The sequence below is a fragment of the Solea senegalensis genome, linkage group LG17 (assembly GCF_019176455.1).
Source record: "Solea senegalensis isolate Sse05_10M linkage group LG17, IFAPA_SoseM_1, whole genome shotgun sequence".
Taxonomy (NCBI): domain Eukaryota; kingdom Metazoa; phylum Chordata; class Actinopteri; order Pleuronectiformes; family Soleidae; genus Solea; species Solea senegalensis.
Genome location: NC_058037.1, coordinates 3,595,182 through 3,611,642, shown reverse-complemented (window position 1 = coordinate 3,611,642; position 16,461 = coordinate 3,595,182). Strand labels below are relative to the sequence as shown.

The following is a 16,461-nucleotide window of genomic DNA, read 5'->3' as shown; positions in this document are numbered from 1 at the left end:
GAGCCGACGGCTCTTAGAGCTACAGTTGTCTCGAAAGGCGATGCAGTTTTTAATGTGGCCACAGCGGCGTGGGCTGACTGCGCCTCTCAATGATACCGCTGCTGCCGCCGCTCCTGCCGCCGCTCCTGCCGCTGCCGCGCTTGCGTATTCATCACTGCATGTTTTCATTTTTCCATCTGTTGTCAATAACACCTAACAAAACTAGTAGTACATGTACCTACACAAATACATATGATGCATAAGTAATTCAGATATGATAAGGAACAAGACTGTCTACAATGTAAGACACATACCTCAGTAACTACAGTATTATTAACGGCAAAATCCAAATTCTGTTTGTTTTGCTCGTTGTTGTAAGAAAGAGTGAAAACACAGTTTCACAGCACTACGTCCATCATTCTCAGCTCTTTTATGGAGATGAATAATGAATATGTAGCTTCATTTAAATTTAAATATAGGTCAAATTTGAACAGGATGTGTATATACTTAGTAAAGGTCCTTATTATCATAAACATACAATTTCTTGACACGAAATGAAGCGTGGGGACATAAGTCACAAAGTAATATGGTTTGCACTCATCTTAATTCAGCAACATTCCAAATACTAATTAAGTGTAAAATGCGAGTAGTTACATGTGGCATCATCTCCAAACGTAGACCCACCTCAATTACAATCCATACAGAGCCGTTTACATGTTTTTCTTCTCAGTTCTAACAGTTTCAGATTTGCTGTGAGCTCAGCTGTGTAAAAGAGGAAGCACAGTCATAAGGAGAGTTTATTCTGGAGTATAAATTGATGCATGTGAACAACAACTGAAAACCATCTAAGTTCACCATTAATACTTGTTATGCTGTGCTGTTTCTGCTTCATTTCAGCGCACACCTGCTTTGCCTTTGCAAATGTGCTGTAAATATTATTACACCAGAGACTTGCTCTTGCCCATTTTGTCTCTAAACTGTATGTTATTTTTAAACTCAATATTTATTCTAATTGAGCTAAAAGGCTTTTTTGGGGGGCAGGTAAAACTGAATAAAAAACATTTTCTGAGAGATGTCAAAGGTGATACAGGGCAGAGCCGGCCCGAGGTATAAGCAAACTTAGCCTCCGCTTGGGGCCCCCTGAACACTGGGGGGCCCAACATTTTAAAAGAAATCTAGATATCTTTAGGTGCATTTATATTTCTGAGTAGGGTTCATCATACTTTTTAATTCAAGTCCAGTATCACCACACTTGAATATGAAAGTGCAAATTAAAACTAGGTCACGTGATCTTACTTCCCTCTAATGCAAAAAAAACCCAAAACAAAGTGAGTGACACTGGTTTGGAGTAAATATCACAGCTATAATATAATTCATTTATAGACGTACATTTCTATGAATAATAGTCAAGCACAGGCGACTCCTGGGTGGTGAGAGGGGAGCCCCGAATCAGATTCATCTTCGGGCCCCATAAATGCTTGGGCCGGCCCTGATGCTGGGAAAATCAAAGCAGGACAAAAGTGAGGGACAAATGCTCTGCTCTCCTATAACTACAGACAAAGAGCTTTTGAACAACACACTGTCAGTGGTCAGACATATTCAAAAAAACATTGGTACTGCACAGCAGAATCTGATTAATATTAATGCTGTTAAAGCCGGCGTCTGCCACCTCACAGTCATGCATAATGCATTGTGGACGCACAGTGCTCATATAAGGTGCTAATGATGCCATATTTACAGTCTGCCACGCGAGATGCACTATAGCATCCACTTAGAATGGAGCACCACACACTTCTGTAAATGACGTGTGAATGCTGCTATGCAGAATCTGTGCAATTTACTGTACAGCAGTAGCAGTCACACTGCCCCCGTGTGACGACTTTCATCCCTGACAATTCATCCGGAGAGAATGAATGGGTTTGGACTGTGTGTGATCTTATGTTGTATGTCCGTCCTGTCTGGACTGATTCACGACATACTGTACACAATATGGATTTTGACAGTTAAATCCGCATACATCAGTGTAATGATTGTGTGGGACAGCAACACAGTTATATATTTATATTTAAAGACCTTTAGTCGCCGTAATCACACACATTAAACACAGTAAACATGAACAAAAGAGATTATTGAAGTTAAGATGAAAAACCATTTTCCCAATGCTCACAGTGATAACTGCTAATGTTAGGGCTGTGCTTTCAATTCAAAAACAATTATAGTGAAGAAATGATTGCATAGTTATAAACATCTAGATTGGCACTGGATGCTTAAATTGCATTAAAGTTGGTGGTTTATATTTCTCCTCCTGGTTGTGGGTATAGGTTTGCAAGAGTAAAACATGTGTGTCACTAATAATTTATTAAGAAGCAGAGAGAAAAAATAAGTCATTTTCAGGAATACTGCAAATAAAGGTGTTTCTGTCGTTTCTTTGTCTTGTTGGCCTACAGGGAGATGATACATTTAAAATGAATGCCATTGTCTATTCATTGAACTTGAGCTGCACCCAAAGCTTTTATATGGCTTCATCAATGCAAACATTGTTGCTGCAGTGTGATATATTATGTCTTTATTTTCTTCTTTGGGCCTCGATGCTGTGAATTCTCACAGGAATACAGAGTGTTACACCAGTAAACTCTGGTGACTGGATGCACACACACACACACAGTATTATAGAGTGCTGTCTCTGTGGAGTGTGAATACATTTTATAGTGGACCTATATTTGAGTTACACACGTTCACAGCCTGATACAAAACAGATATAGGTCACAGAATGTGAGTTTGGAGTACATTGTTTTATTGTTTCATGGCGAACACAGTAACTCTATACAGATAAGACAGACAGAACAAAGAAAAAAAAACATAATATTAACAATGGAATTCATGCCTACAGCCTAGTTCATGTCACACATTTTCACAATGGGGGGTTAATTCCAACACAAATCTGATAGATTTCAAGGAATAATTGATAAAAATTGATCCTGAAAACAATGTCTCCACTGCAGCAGGTTTATATATGTGTGTAAGCATTTGTCAGTATTGAATTGTACCATACATTAACTTGCATTCTCATTTAAGGACAGAACATTAGGGCAGCAAAGTATGAAGTGATTGCTAATCAATTACTAAACTCCAACTACAGTATTTTAATAAAGTAATGAGTTTGAGTGTTTTGTTTTTTTTTGTTTTTCAACCTATTAATTGTAAATATGTGCTGATTTATTTGTTCCCTTTCCATTTGGGAAACACTAATCCGTATTTTTCCACCATTTTATGACTCAAACAACTAATCTAATAACCAAAATAGTAATAATGGAAAAATAAATAAAAATAATAATTGTTAGTTGCAGCTCAACAATGTAGACATAGATTATATTGCTGCCTTTGGTTTGCTATTCTACTGTTGTTATAAACTCACATCATTGTGTGTGCAGTATTATTTGTTGTTATTTGTTATTGCATGGATTATATTAAAAAAATATTGTATATCCTAAATCTTAAACATGTGTCCCCCCAATTTCTTGCAGTCAGCCACTTAATATCAAGATATAATGACTTATTTCTTTACGTGTTTTTGTTTATTAATTATTAGATTTATTGTGAACTATCTATCTCTTTTATTTTGAAAATCTGAGAAAATATAGGGGCAAAATATTATTGTTGTGATATCATGATGGAATATTATCAATATCATTTTAAGAGCATGTCCACCTCTACTGAACTGTTGCTTTTTTTTGTAAAAATTGGGACTTTATTGACCACATCTTGACCTTTATTGGCTCAGTGACCTCCAGGTTTTTTGAGTTTGAGACCCCTGATATAAATTTTGTACTATTATATTTCTATACGTCTTATTTATCTTATATTTTGCCTATTTTTGTTTCCATTCTTGATTCTTTTTTTACTACATTTCACAGTTGTGTCATTTGTGCTGCTGTGTCAAATTAATTGGGAGAGGATTTTAAAACGCAATTGTTCTATTGTTTTGTTAACTACATTTGCACTGTATTTTCTTATCGAAGCAAAATGAACATGAAATCATGAAGAACCCACTTTTCCACATCAAGGAGACTAGTGGCAAGGAAGCACTAGTGTCACCTTCACCTAGAGTCCTTCGAAGTTCCCTACATTTTTCCTGAAACCTGCTGGTGTGTGTGTGTGTGTGTGGACTGTGGAGCGCAAACACGTCGCCAGTGCGCAGCTGCCCACTCAACATGGTTTGATGCTTGTATGGTGGATGTACCAGCAGCAGAAACTATAGTAGAAGAGCAGGGAGACTTCTCTTTAACCCAGTAAGTGTTCACTGTGTGCTGTTGCCTTCACGCCGGTATAGTGTGTCGCTCGTGTGTGTATGTGTGCGGCAGCTTGTTTGTAAAACAAACAAACAAACAAACAAAAGGACAACATAGAAACAAAGTCAGCGAGTGCTGTTGTTTAGCCAGCTGTTTTGGTCAGGGAGGTTAGCTGCTGGCTAGCAGCGGCAGCGCTAACGTGAACTTAGCTAGCCGAGCGAGAGCAAACAGCAGCGGCGGTTTGTTAAAAAGCGGAAAATGGAAGCTAAAAATCTCCGCAGTTTGTTTTTTAGCGCCTGCGGCCAGCAAGCAGCGTCGTCTCGCAGACGCTGTGCGGCTTCACACATCCTCCGGGAGCTCGTGTATTGATAGAGTCAGCTGTGATGTGACATAAGGCCGAAGCTGGAATGATAACGCCATCTTTCGCTGTTAGTGCTTCAGGTTGTTTCCTTCAAAACTGACTCAACTCCGTGATTTAGCTTCGTGCGAGTAAATAAAATGTGTTTAATTAACGTGTGTATCAGTTTTTTGTTGTTTGGTTGTGACAACTATTGTCAGGCAAACATTTTAAACCCTGTATCCAGGGAGTTTTTAAAACTTATCCCTGTTAATATGACTTTAATTTGTTGCTACCATTGTTTAATTATATTGTAAGCTGTATTTTTATTACTGTTCTCATACTTCTACAATTAGACCCATTGTTTTTATTTGTATTTTGTTTATTTTGACTGTGCAATGTTGCATAATGTATTTGCAAATCTGTCAGCTGACTGATGTGTTCTTACATATTCATGCTTTGTGTTTTAAAGGCAGCTTTATTTATTTATTTGTGTAGCACATACAAGGGCAACTCGATGTACTTTATGTGAAAACAAAATACCAGACCCAGAATTAGATGCATTTACAAAAGAAATGGGGGGGAAAAAGGTCTTGTCTGTGGCAGTGGGAGCTGTGTCTGTCAGGGAGTCTCCCTGTGTCCAGCACTTACCGGCTAATAATTCACTTCAGTGTTTATAACTGTAAATATCTGTTTGCTGTTAAATTTATTTAGGCTTCTCATTGTCATACACCAGTGTTATCCATACTTTTTGTACGGGGACCCACCTTTTGAAGATGACATACTATCATGACTTTAGTTAAAACACAATGTCGATCAAAACGACAGCAAATTGTAGTCAAACATTTTTGTGAGATATACATGTACATGTGATAAATTACATTATTTATTTAATACATTTTAAGGCTTGAAAAAGTTATTTGGCCACCCAGATTTTCATACAGTGCACCATCGTTTCCTACAATTGCCAACAATGAATAGTAAATAAAAGTAAATTAAAAGTATTAGATAACTAATAAAATAATGATATTAGTATAATCAAACCCATAGTGTTTAATTATTACCATCACATCAGTTAAACCAGTATCCATATGAAAGGTTTTGTTCTTTTTATTATCATTAGATTAATAAGTAGTGCCTAATATTTGTTCATAGCTTCCAGATATACTTCATTACCAGTAATGAAATCTGTTCTGTGATATGAATTGATTGATTGTTTACACATTCTGTCACTGCAAACGCCTTATTAAAATATAGTAATCAGTCAAAGTAGATAAATGGAGCGATAAAGTATTCATGGAAAGAAGTAGCACTTAAATTCCCCAGCCATGTGTTTAGACTTTGTGTTGATACTTTATTGTTGACATGTTTTTCTCAGGAGCATTAGCAAACGTAATCCTCTGCTTATAGCTTCTCAACATCATATGAACGTGACCAGAAGGTCTCGAGGTGAAAACACAGCTTAAATATTTGGGTCACAATTTTTCTTATACATGGAGTTGTTAATATTAAAGATAGTTGAATTTTTGTTTTTTAAGTCTCCCGCAGCTTCCTTAATAAAGATGCCAGCGCAACAATATCCCTTCAGTTGAAAAGGCTGACCCACATTTTCAGTTTTAGGAATCTGTTTATTTAAAGACAAGTGGAAATCTCTTTGTGTTTGTTTTATTCTGAAAGCCGAGTCCACAAATCTTGTGCTCTATTTTTAATGTAAAACAAATAACTTGTCAACAAGTCTCTGTTCATCCACTCCTTCATGGGAGAATTAAAGCCTGTTATTGGAAACATTGTCTAACATTATTTCTCAATGTCTCTGTCTTATCAGCGCTTCTTGAAGGCCGACAGGTGTCACACCATCGTCGTGTGGAACTCATCTGAAGAATTTACAGTGAGTATCCAGAACAAACATTTCCCACACTCGCATACACCCGCGTCTCAAATGAATATGCTACACACACACACACACACAGAAACACACACCCATGACCACAAAGGATGCTTCCCACATCAGATTCTAAAAGCAGTGTACAAGTGTTGGAGCAACTCACACATGGACAAATTACACACAAACCAGTTTTAGCCATGTGCTGGAAGCAGCAGGGTTAGATGTGAATGTGCGGTTATGACAAATTAGTAGCGACAAACCATTGCATGTATTTGTTTGGTATAGCTGCTGCTGGGCTTTGCCTCCTACTCTTTCTGAATCATCTTGAAGTTGTATGTCTCTTTCAGTTGAGGCCACCAGGGGGCACTCTTTAGCTGCCCCATCTTCAGCTTTGTGGTTATTTAGCACCAGCTATACAGTAGGCTTTGCTGTGAGAGGCCCCTGAATGAACACAATTGTTAATTAAGGTGTACAGTTTTAATTTGTGTTAAAGGATCCACTGGATATTGGACAGAATTACTGGACAGACTTTTTATGCTGATATTCTTGGATCTGTTTTGGACTAGGGCTGCAACTCAAGATTATTTTCATAATCTATTGGTTGTTTGGTCACAAAATAATGATCAGCTTTTCCCAAACGTCGAAATGACGATCTTCTCAAATGCCTTGTTTTGTCCACAAATCGAAATTATTCAATTTTAATGATTTCTTTGTAAAAAATAGGGCAAAGAAACCAGAACCAGAACATTTTTACATTTCAGAAGCTGAAACATCAGAGAGCTTGTTGCAAACTGATTAATAGATAATCAAAGTAGTTGCTGATTAATTTAGCAATCAATTAATCAATTAATCATTGCAGCACTATTTTTGGACTTTGTGTTTTTGTACTAAATGAACACTGATACAAGTCATTACTATATAACAGTACTAGTTGCCAGCTTAAACATGGAAACTGAAAAATGATCTATATACATTGCAGATAGGATGCATATTTTTTTGTGAAAAATAATTAATTTAATAAGATCATAAGTCATGATGAAAGATGCAGCTCCTTATTGTGGCACATTAAAAAAGAAATGACAAGGATTGTATGTTGGGAGTTTTTAAATCATTCATGTGAAATATTCATGTTTTTCTCCATTCACGATTATCACGATAATCAAAACTCACCACAATTTCTCTTTATTGTAAGTGATTTTTATACCAATGAGCCATCATTTTGTATATTGTCCCGTCACTACTGAGAAACAGAGTGATTTGTGTGTAGTTGACAGACTTAATCACTATGGGATTAACAGACTAATTTGACGATGGTTTAAACGTAAAGGTTAATGGTTTTAACTAAAGCTTTAAATCTCTTTACCTCCACTAAAGAGGTTATGTTTTCTCTTGTGTTTGTCTTTCTGCTTTTGAGCAGCGTTACTCGAAAAAGTAAAGGACAGATCTTGATGAAATTCTCTGGGAATGTTGGCAAAAATGATAAGATTTAGTTTGTAATAGTGTATTGACGTTGTTGGAAACAGAGCAGCCGTAGTGGAGAAGTGATTACAGCAAAGAGAGGAAGCAAGGATGGTGATGGTGATGGTGGTGTAATAATGAGGCTGCCATGCACCATCAGCAGCATTAAAGTCCTGATCACTAATGGGCCACTGGAGTGCTTTCACACAGCAATTAGCACAGTGAATACTCACAGATACTTAAACAGACTTGAAAAAAAGAAAGAAAAAAAGCTTGTTATCAAAATAAATCAACAAACTAATTTGGTCTTTTAGCCATGAGAGTGTTATTGCTTAGATACCAAATGGCTTGTACAACATACCATTTTAGCGCAGCAATTATTCAAATTCTTCTCAAGGAAATGGTTCAGTTATTAATGTAAAATTGGTCTGCCGTGTGATTTGTTGTTGTTTTTAAATGCAGCAGTGAGGAAGTGGAGCCGTTTTTTTTTCACAGAGCAGTCATTTGTCCACTTTCTGCACCGTAGACCGAAGCCAAGTCTGGCCTGCTGATTTAGACTGATAAATGTGTTGCACTCTAAAATCCACTGCCTTGATTGTGTCCCAGTGAACACTTAGGTTTGCTTTTAACACACATTTTTCCATTTTTCTTCCCCTCCCTGTCAACCCCTTACCATCTTTATCTGCTTGTTATATCTGTGCCCTCCTCCTTCCATCCCATATGTCTCTGAATCCCTCCATCCTGGCCTCCCAGCTCTTACGAACAACTGGCTCAACACAGCTGGCTTCAGCAGCTGCCTGCCATCTCATTTTTTGGCCCGTCTCCAGTTGGACAAGCGTTCCCATAGAGCTGTCCTTTTGTTAGCCGGTCATTTTGTTTCTATATCAGTCTCTATGCTATCTTTGTGTCACCATGCAACACAAAGTGTTCAAGTAACAGAAACCCAGTGTTTTCTTGATGTTTAAAGTTTTTAGGATGCTGTGGTGGCCGAGGTCAGTCTAAAACAATAGCTTCCTTCAGTAGCATACAGTCTCTTTTTTCCATGTCAACATCTATTGTTTCTTTGTTTTTTTAATGCTGTATTGCCTTCTGCTGACGACATAGGTCCATTCATTTCCACTGATGAAACCCATGTGTCATCTGCGCCATAACCCCCGATCTGAATTGTCTTTTGTCCATCTGCTGATAATATGCCGTACTCTTCTCTGATCGGAACTGCTGGCGTTAAACTGAGGGAAATATTCCCTGAGCACTAAGTGGCAAAGGAAAGTGAGGTAATGCATGAACAGTGTGTGAAATTCAATTTTTGTGTTGGATGGAAAAAGGTGGTCAATTATAACAGGGCTTTTTTTGTAGCACTGGTTGCATTGGTGCCCCCTACGGACACACAATAACACACTTTTAGGTTTAGAATGGTAAAGCTTTACTTGGTAGGCGGAGTGTGGGCTGTGACGTTGCACCGGTGCATCCACAATGAACGACGACACCGAGCACCAGACAACAATGAAGGACATCCAGCAGCTCTTTTTGTGGCTGTTTGTCTCATCAAGGCGTCAAGATTTGTACGAGAATAGACTGCAGGTGTTGAAGAGAAAGACAGACGGAAAAAAGAGGAATTGATGTTTATCAGCTGGCTGTTGTAGGTGGAACCGGTCTAGCTCCACTGTGACCGTATGGTACCATTTTACTCTGGGACATTGTAGTGTGTACATATTTTAATAAAGTTTTATTTAGAATTATACACAGCACACATGCCGTATGTGCATGCTCAGTGTCGTCTTCTCCAGTTTTGGAGATGAATACATTTCCTTAAACAATGCCGTGTTTACGATAACCCTTTTCAAAACGATAAAGAAAAAGAATGTTTGATTTTGTTCTGTTTCCGTATCAACAAGGAGGGAGATGATGTCTATACTGTGCCTGCGTTTACCAATAGAGAAGAGTGCGAGCAAGATAACGCTATCTACCGAACTTGAAAACTCAAAAATATTGGCTGTCTTCCATTTATTTAAACTTCAGACAGTCAAGCCTGTCAATCCCAGCCCACTCTACACTAGTCACATTTATTTAAATATTTAAAAGATGCACATACTCAATGTGGCATTTGTTGCCAGACCCCCAGTGCAAAGACCTACAAAACTAGAGCGCACATAATGAATATATATAATGTTGAACGAGTTTTCTAATGAAAATGACAAAAGACCTCATCTTTTTGTTTGCGAATCACTTATGTTGATTCATACTATTGTGCATTTCTTTAGTGGGTATATGGCAACTGTGGATGTAAAGCACAGGCTACACAAATAGACATTAGGGAAGATGACAGTCCACGGCGCAGACATACAAAATGTTAGACGCATCAGCGCCCTAAGAAAAAAATGAAGTCATGCTTTTGAGATGTATTTCTGTTCCTAAGACATAAGCTATTGATTTATTCAACTTCATAGATGAATAAGAAGTTGAATAAATAAGATGTGAACCCACCAATTCCTCCTACATGGCACTTCAGAAGGTTGTGCACCTTCATTGGCCTCATGATTCGATTCAATTATCAGGTCGACAATTTGATTAAATTATATAACAATGCAAAATTTTGAATTACAACTTTTTTGGAAGTAGATAGAATTGACTGGCAGGCATTGAAACTAGTGTAACCCTTGCTAGAATTGCAGAGTGAGGTATTGAGATGTCAACTGGCTGCAGGACCTGTGTGACCTTTGTTCCGGTTGTTGATGTGCAGTTGTTGGTGCTGTAATCCATCATTCCCTGCTACGAGCTGGATCCTCTGCTCTGTGTCTCCTCGGGGTGGCACTGAGGTTAATCGGCGCGGGACCTGGTTGCCACTGAAGGCATGACTGCACACTTGCTGTCTATAATTCAAGCTGTTGCTCGGCGCTCTTTGATGTCGAGCTGAAGAATGGAGACACTGGTGGATCTCATGCACCCTGGCACCAGTGTGCCTAATCTCTGCCTGTCTTTGTAGAGACTTTCAAATTGCGACTCAGGATGGATTTGTGTCTTCTTGGTGCTGACAGGTCCAGAGCCAGAGAGAGAGATGTCCTCCCAGCTCTGAGGAGACAAAGCCTTTCACTCTCAGGCTTGTCAGAAACTTGGATTTAGATCAGTCTCAGATAAATATTTTGCTTTCAGTAGGGATGAAATCCAATCCAGGACTCAGATTTCAAAGTTTTTGTCCTGGCCTGACTGTGAGCAGATTTACTGCTAAAGAAAAATGCTACCAGATCAGGGTTCATGCCAGACATTATTCTACATTTTATGCTACGTTTAAATAGTAACATAACTGTGTTTATCTGTTGACAAAGTAATAATCTGTCTCGTTTTCCTCCAGTATCTGTCAGGTGTGTGTCAATGAAGGCAATATCACAGCTAACCTACATTCACAAAAATAGAATAGACTTATTCAACTGTTATTAAAAGGTTAGTTTTAAGTCTTGATGGATTTTAACATATTTTTGTTGATTCTGGGAAAGGTGAGGTAGGCAGAACCACAAGGGTGTTGCATCAGCCTCAGCTGTAAATGGTGTATATCAGTGGTTCTTAAACTTTTTATATCAAGTACCACCTGAGACTATATCAAGCTCTCGAAGTAACACCCTTATTGTCAATGTTAAAATACAGTGGTGTAATTAAGCTGAACAAAGGCTGCTGACTTTTGTTAGAAGGCAGATGTATTCCCAGTGAGGTAATTTGCTCTGTCATCATCCTCCTCTTCATCACATATACTTCAGACACTGGTATTGTGACATCAGATTAAGATGAAACGAGAGGTGAGGTGGCTAGGTTTATCATTAATTACATACATTAATTACATACCCTGTTATATACAGTAGAACAGTATTTCTGATTTTCCAAGTGCCAACAGAGCAAGCTCACATACCACAGGAGGTACATGTACCGCAGTTTGAGAACCATGGGTGTATACGATGATGTTGATTTCAGTTTGAGAGATAAACTGGTGCTAGTCCATGTTGTGATTGCGTGTGAGTGAGTGATGTAGGACCAACCAATGGAGAGCGTCAGGATTGGAGTTAGGATGTAGGAGTTTGCAGCAGATTAGTAGTTTGGTCCATAAAATGATGGTAAATATCAGTTTTTTGAAAACCTGAAAATGACATCCACAAATGGCTCGGAAACAAACCGAAAGTTTTAAAGGAGCAAAGGAACCAGAAAATAGGCTGAAATTGGATAAGATAAGCAAACATTCAAAAAAAGTTGGCGAGTAATTTAGTACACTAATTTAGTATTTATCCATTAATTGTTGTTGCCCTGATTGGGTTCTGTTAAGAAGATGATACAAAGATACCCTGATAGTTCACTTGATCTCCAATCCAAGCAACAAGAAAGTTTGAACAACTTGTAACTTTTCACTCTGAGTGATAGATATTTATAGATGTATAGATATAGAAATAAGTAATTGTTTGTGCTAGTCAATAGTGTGTTGTGTTGTGCTTTTACTGTTTTTAACAGTATTTAGATACAAGTCATTAAAATTATGCAATTTCTGACCATTAGCTAAAGAATGAATTTGCCCAAAGACGTAGAGAAGCCCTTAAAGCGATGAATGACACATATAGAGGTTGTAAACTGTCACTATAAATAAACATGATTTCCCCAGTTTATTAAAGCAGCTCACAGAAATGTAACCATCTAAATATAGTATTAAATGAAGAATTCATTGTGATGAACGTGTAAACCATACTTTTAGATGCTTACTTAACTTTGATGTTCAGCGCACATAAAATATAGGTCATTAATGTTACGGTAAAATACATCCAGTCTGTGTAATGACCAGCACGCTGAAATTTAATGACGCGAGGAATAAAACCTAAGTAAATTTTTTATGTTATTGCAGTTCAGATTCATTGCAGCCTGCCCTGTCTTGAATTAAATTCCCCCAGTCAGCAAGTGAAGGATCAGCAACAGGAGTTTGCCAGAAACAGTAAATCCAGAAGGAAGAGAGAATGAGCTGATCTTGTACTTCAAGTGTCCTTTGCTTTGTGGGCTTGTCTTGAATCCCGGGAGATAGAGAAGACAAACACAAGAATGACTAAGAGAGAAATTGGTGTATGAGTTGATGTTTTTGTTCCAAACTGTGCGCCCAGAGGACTCTTTAAAATCTGTTGTGACTCACGGACTCATACATGCATGCTGTGTAATTTCATGGAAATAATTTAGGTGAAGTTCAGTAATGCAGGCTCCAGTGGCCACACCCTCCAGAATTAATCCTTTCATCAGATGAAGAGCCACAGGTACCCCCCTCTCCCTCCCCCACACCTTGTTCTTGTCTTTTCTTGTTCTCATTTACCTCCAGAAGTGATGGTTCAGGTTTTTTGAAGCGTGACACACAGTCGGAGCTAAATGTACTGTGCACGGCCCCGGCGCTAAGAACCAGCATGAGACATGGAGGCATGCTATCACTTGTTTCCATGCAACTTTAAAGTATAACTACATCAATAAACCACCTTTATCAGTGTATGTAGACATGTACTAATGTTATTTGCTGATCCAGATGCAAATCTTCACAGTTTAGTTTAAAGTATTACAAATATAGACTGCCTCTCTGGTCAACACCATTTACTGCATTCATATTTTGCCATTGGCTTTCTTCGTCCGTGCTACTCTCTTGTCCAACCAGAGTGACGCCTGTTTTCCCAGACTCCTCCCCCTTTTATGAAAGCCACAGCTGCCGCTACGTTGATTTATTGAATGACGTGTGTCCACCTCTTGGTTGCCATATGGCCCTTTAAGTTTGTCGGTGTTGGTTGGTTTCAGATTTAGCTGGAGCACCATTCCTTCCATCCATGTACTTTAAATATTGAATTTGTTGAGAAGGCAGAGCTGGGATTGAGTGCCACTGTAGGTTTACATTTTCATATCACTATTAAACGTCTGGTTTTACAGTACAGACAGGTCAAAGTAGTAAAACACAGCAGGATGTCCCCACAACAGCAGGTTCACGATGAGTGGCCGGCTCTTGGTGACCATGAATAATCGTTGGGTAATACCCACAACTGTCCAGTATTTCTTGCTTGGTTCAAATTTACCACAAACTTGGCAAACAAGACAGCAGTAGATCAGCACATCCCATGTCCCTGCAAGCTTAAAATGCAGATTTTCTCTATGGAATTTGGTGCTGGAGAGTGAGCTGTGTAAAAACGTTAGTTTAGTGTCAGCAAAGAGGTAAGATTAAGTGGCAAAACCTTTGTAGATTGTATTTGGTAAGTCTTTTATTATGTGACTAAAATTTCTTTGTTGGTAGCCATGTTTTTTGTTAGCGGTAGCCTCCATGTGTATCTTTCAATACCTCATTAAATACATAACAGTGTTGAAGGGATAGTTTTTGAGTGTCAAATTTTTTTGGTTGTCGAGAGAATACCACTCTGCTGTGAAGAGGAACTTCCTTTTTTTTTTTTTATCACGTCCATAGATTTAAAAGCGTTGGACATGTGGATGATCCTGCCAAGCAAACCCCGAGCTTCAGCAGACACAAGCATGGACCCTATCATGGCAACTCAGCGACCATCCATCACATCAGCTCCTATCTCAACGTCTTTATGGGCCTCGTAATTGAAAGCAGGCCGCCCCATAGGCCCTTTTCCTTATGGTTCCCCGGCTTAAGATTAAAGTAATCGATAGCGCCTGCTGCACCTCAGAAGGCATATGTGAAATATTACAGGCTCTGGCCACTGCACTCTGCTTTCAGCTATCTGACCCAGAGAGGGTCTCTCCACCCTGTTGTGCCCTGAGAAACAACCCCCCGCCTCTGTCCTTTGCATCGCCCCAGCCCAGAGCCGGGCCACATCACCGCAGCTGTCATTGTTTGTATATTTGATATAGTGACGGATGCCAAACGGGAACAGGTGTTGCGTATTAGTGCCACTATTTTATTCTGCAGCCCTCTGGAAAAGACTGTGGTCAATAGAGTTGTCAGAGTGTATCAAAGTAACATGTGGTGATCTGGCTTTTTAAAGTGAGCTTTGCTACAAAGCATTACCTTTACCGTATTCTTAAGCAAAAAGGAAGAGGCACAGAAAAAGGAGAATGAATTAATGTGGTTCAGGTGGACTGACCCAAACTAGACAGATCAGAAAGACGGGAATGTCTTTGAACAACGACCCCTTTCTGTCCTGCTGTCTGCTGTCACTAACTCTTATTGATCTGTACTGAATTTGCAGGAATATCAACCACACATGGAAACTTTTTTCATATTTGGCTTTGACATTTATGTCTCATATATTTGTCAAAGATGATTTGTAATCCCGAGGCCTGTTTGATGGTTTCTTGAACGATCCTGGTACTAGATTATCTTTGACACAAATAAATGGCTTGAAATTGCCAATAATTTGCAGGCGAATGTTGACGCACCCTCAATATTCATATCAAACTTGACATGAATAAGTGAACAAATTACGAGAAAGTAAATTGCATCAGGGGCAGAAAGAGATGGAGTCCACATTGTGCGATGGTGCGTTCTCATTTCACTCAATAAAAAGAAAATAAATCTTTGAATACAGCCAACTCTGAACAAGAAACAAGACCTTGCTTGGTTCAAGAGCTTTAACTGCACCACTTCAGGATGTAGAACTTTACTGGTCTGGTTGCTTTTTCGCCTTTTTCTCTACAGAGCTCCCCCTACAGTTTTGGAGTACATATTTTTACGATACCTTGATCTTATAGCCATGAAGCAATTGGTGTTTCTCATGAGACCTGACACTTCCTGAGACCTGGAGGTCAGTGACCCTGATCTTGCATGGCCATTTAACCATCGCAATGACTCCAAAGCTGTTAAATTAGGGTAACAATCCTGCATAGTTCCGCTTTCATTATGCCTTTCAGACTATTCTATCCTTTGACAAAGGTGCTGTTTTGATAATTTGAGTATTGTTAGTTTCACGTTGTCAGTAACATGCATTTTGATTGGCTAATGTGTCCTCAGTGGAATGGAAATTTAATAAAATGAACCTTTGAATCATTCAGAATCCAAGGCTGTGATGTGAAAGATATTATTAATGTGCAAATAAATTGCACAAAAATGTGTCCAGTGTGCAAAGGCCCTTACATATAACTGTAAACAGAGCTTTAGACATGTTAACATAAATTCCAACACTGAGACTGTTATACACTGTGGACTGAGTCTACACTGCCAGCAGCTTAACCAAATATGTACAGTATTTTGTCATGGTACATCGCTCACATATCTGCAATTTGCTGCTTCATATTTTTATGTCTTAATTCTTTGCCTGAGCGCGTTTTAAATCCTCACGTCGCACTGGCCTGCAGAATACAGTTTGGCCTCACTCACCTCATTAGTCTTGGTTCCTTCGTGCAGTACAGTGAGTGTGAGCGAGCTGGTCGCTTCACTGCATCTTTCCTTGGTTGTTTAGCTCCGCAGACAAATCCTCACAGACAGACTGCCTGGTTCCCCCCACGGAGAACAGCCTCATTAGGATTTGTTGCACAAACCGGAGAATGTTGAAGGAGCAGAAAGGCCT

The 16,461-nt window shown here is 38.8% G+C and overlaps 1 protein-coding gene across 1 annotated transcript in view; it reads left to right on the top strand.

The window, feature by feature from the left end:
* Window positions 1-4,155: 4,155 nt before the first annotated feature.
* The window catches only part of disp1 (dispatched homolog 1 (Drosophila)), a 95,676-nt gene continuing 83,370 nt past the window's right edge, over window positions 4,156-16,461 (top strand). The window contains exons 1-2 of the mRNA XM_044049330.1: window positions 4,156-4,268; window positions 6,431-6,493. The gene's annotated coding sequence lies outside the window, so the exon portion shown is untranslated. The remainder of the gene's footprint in view (window positions 4,269-6,430; window positions 6,494-16,461) is intronic.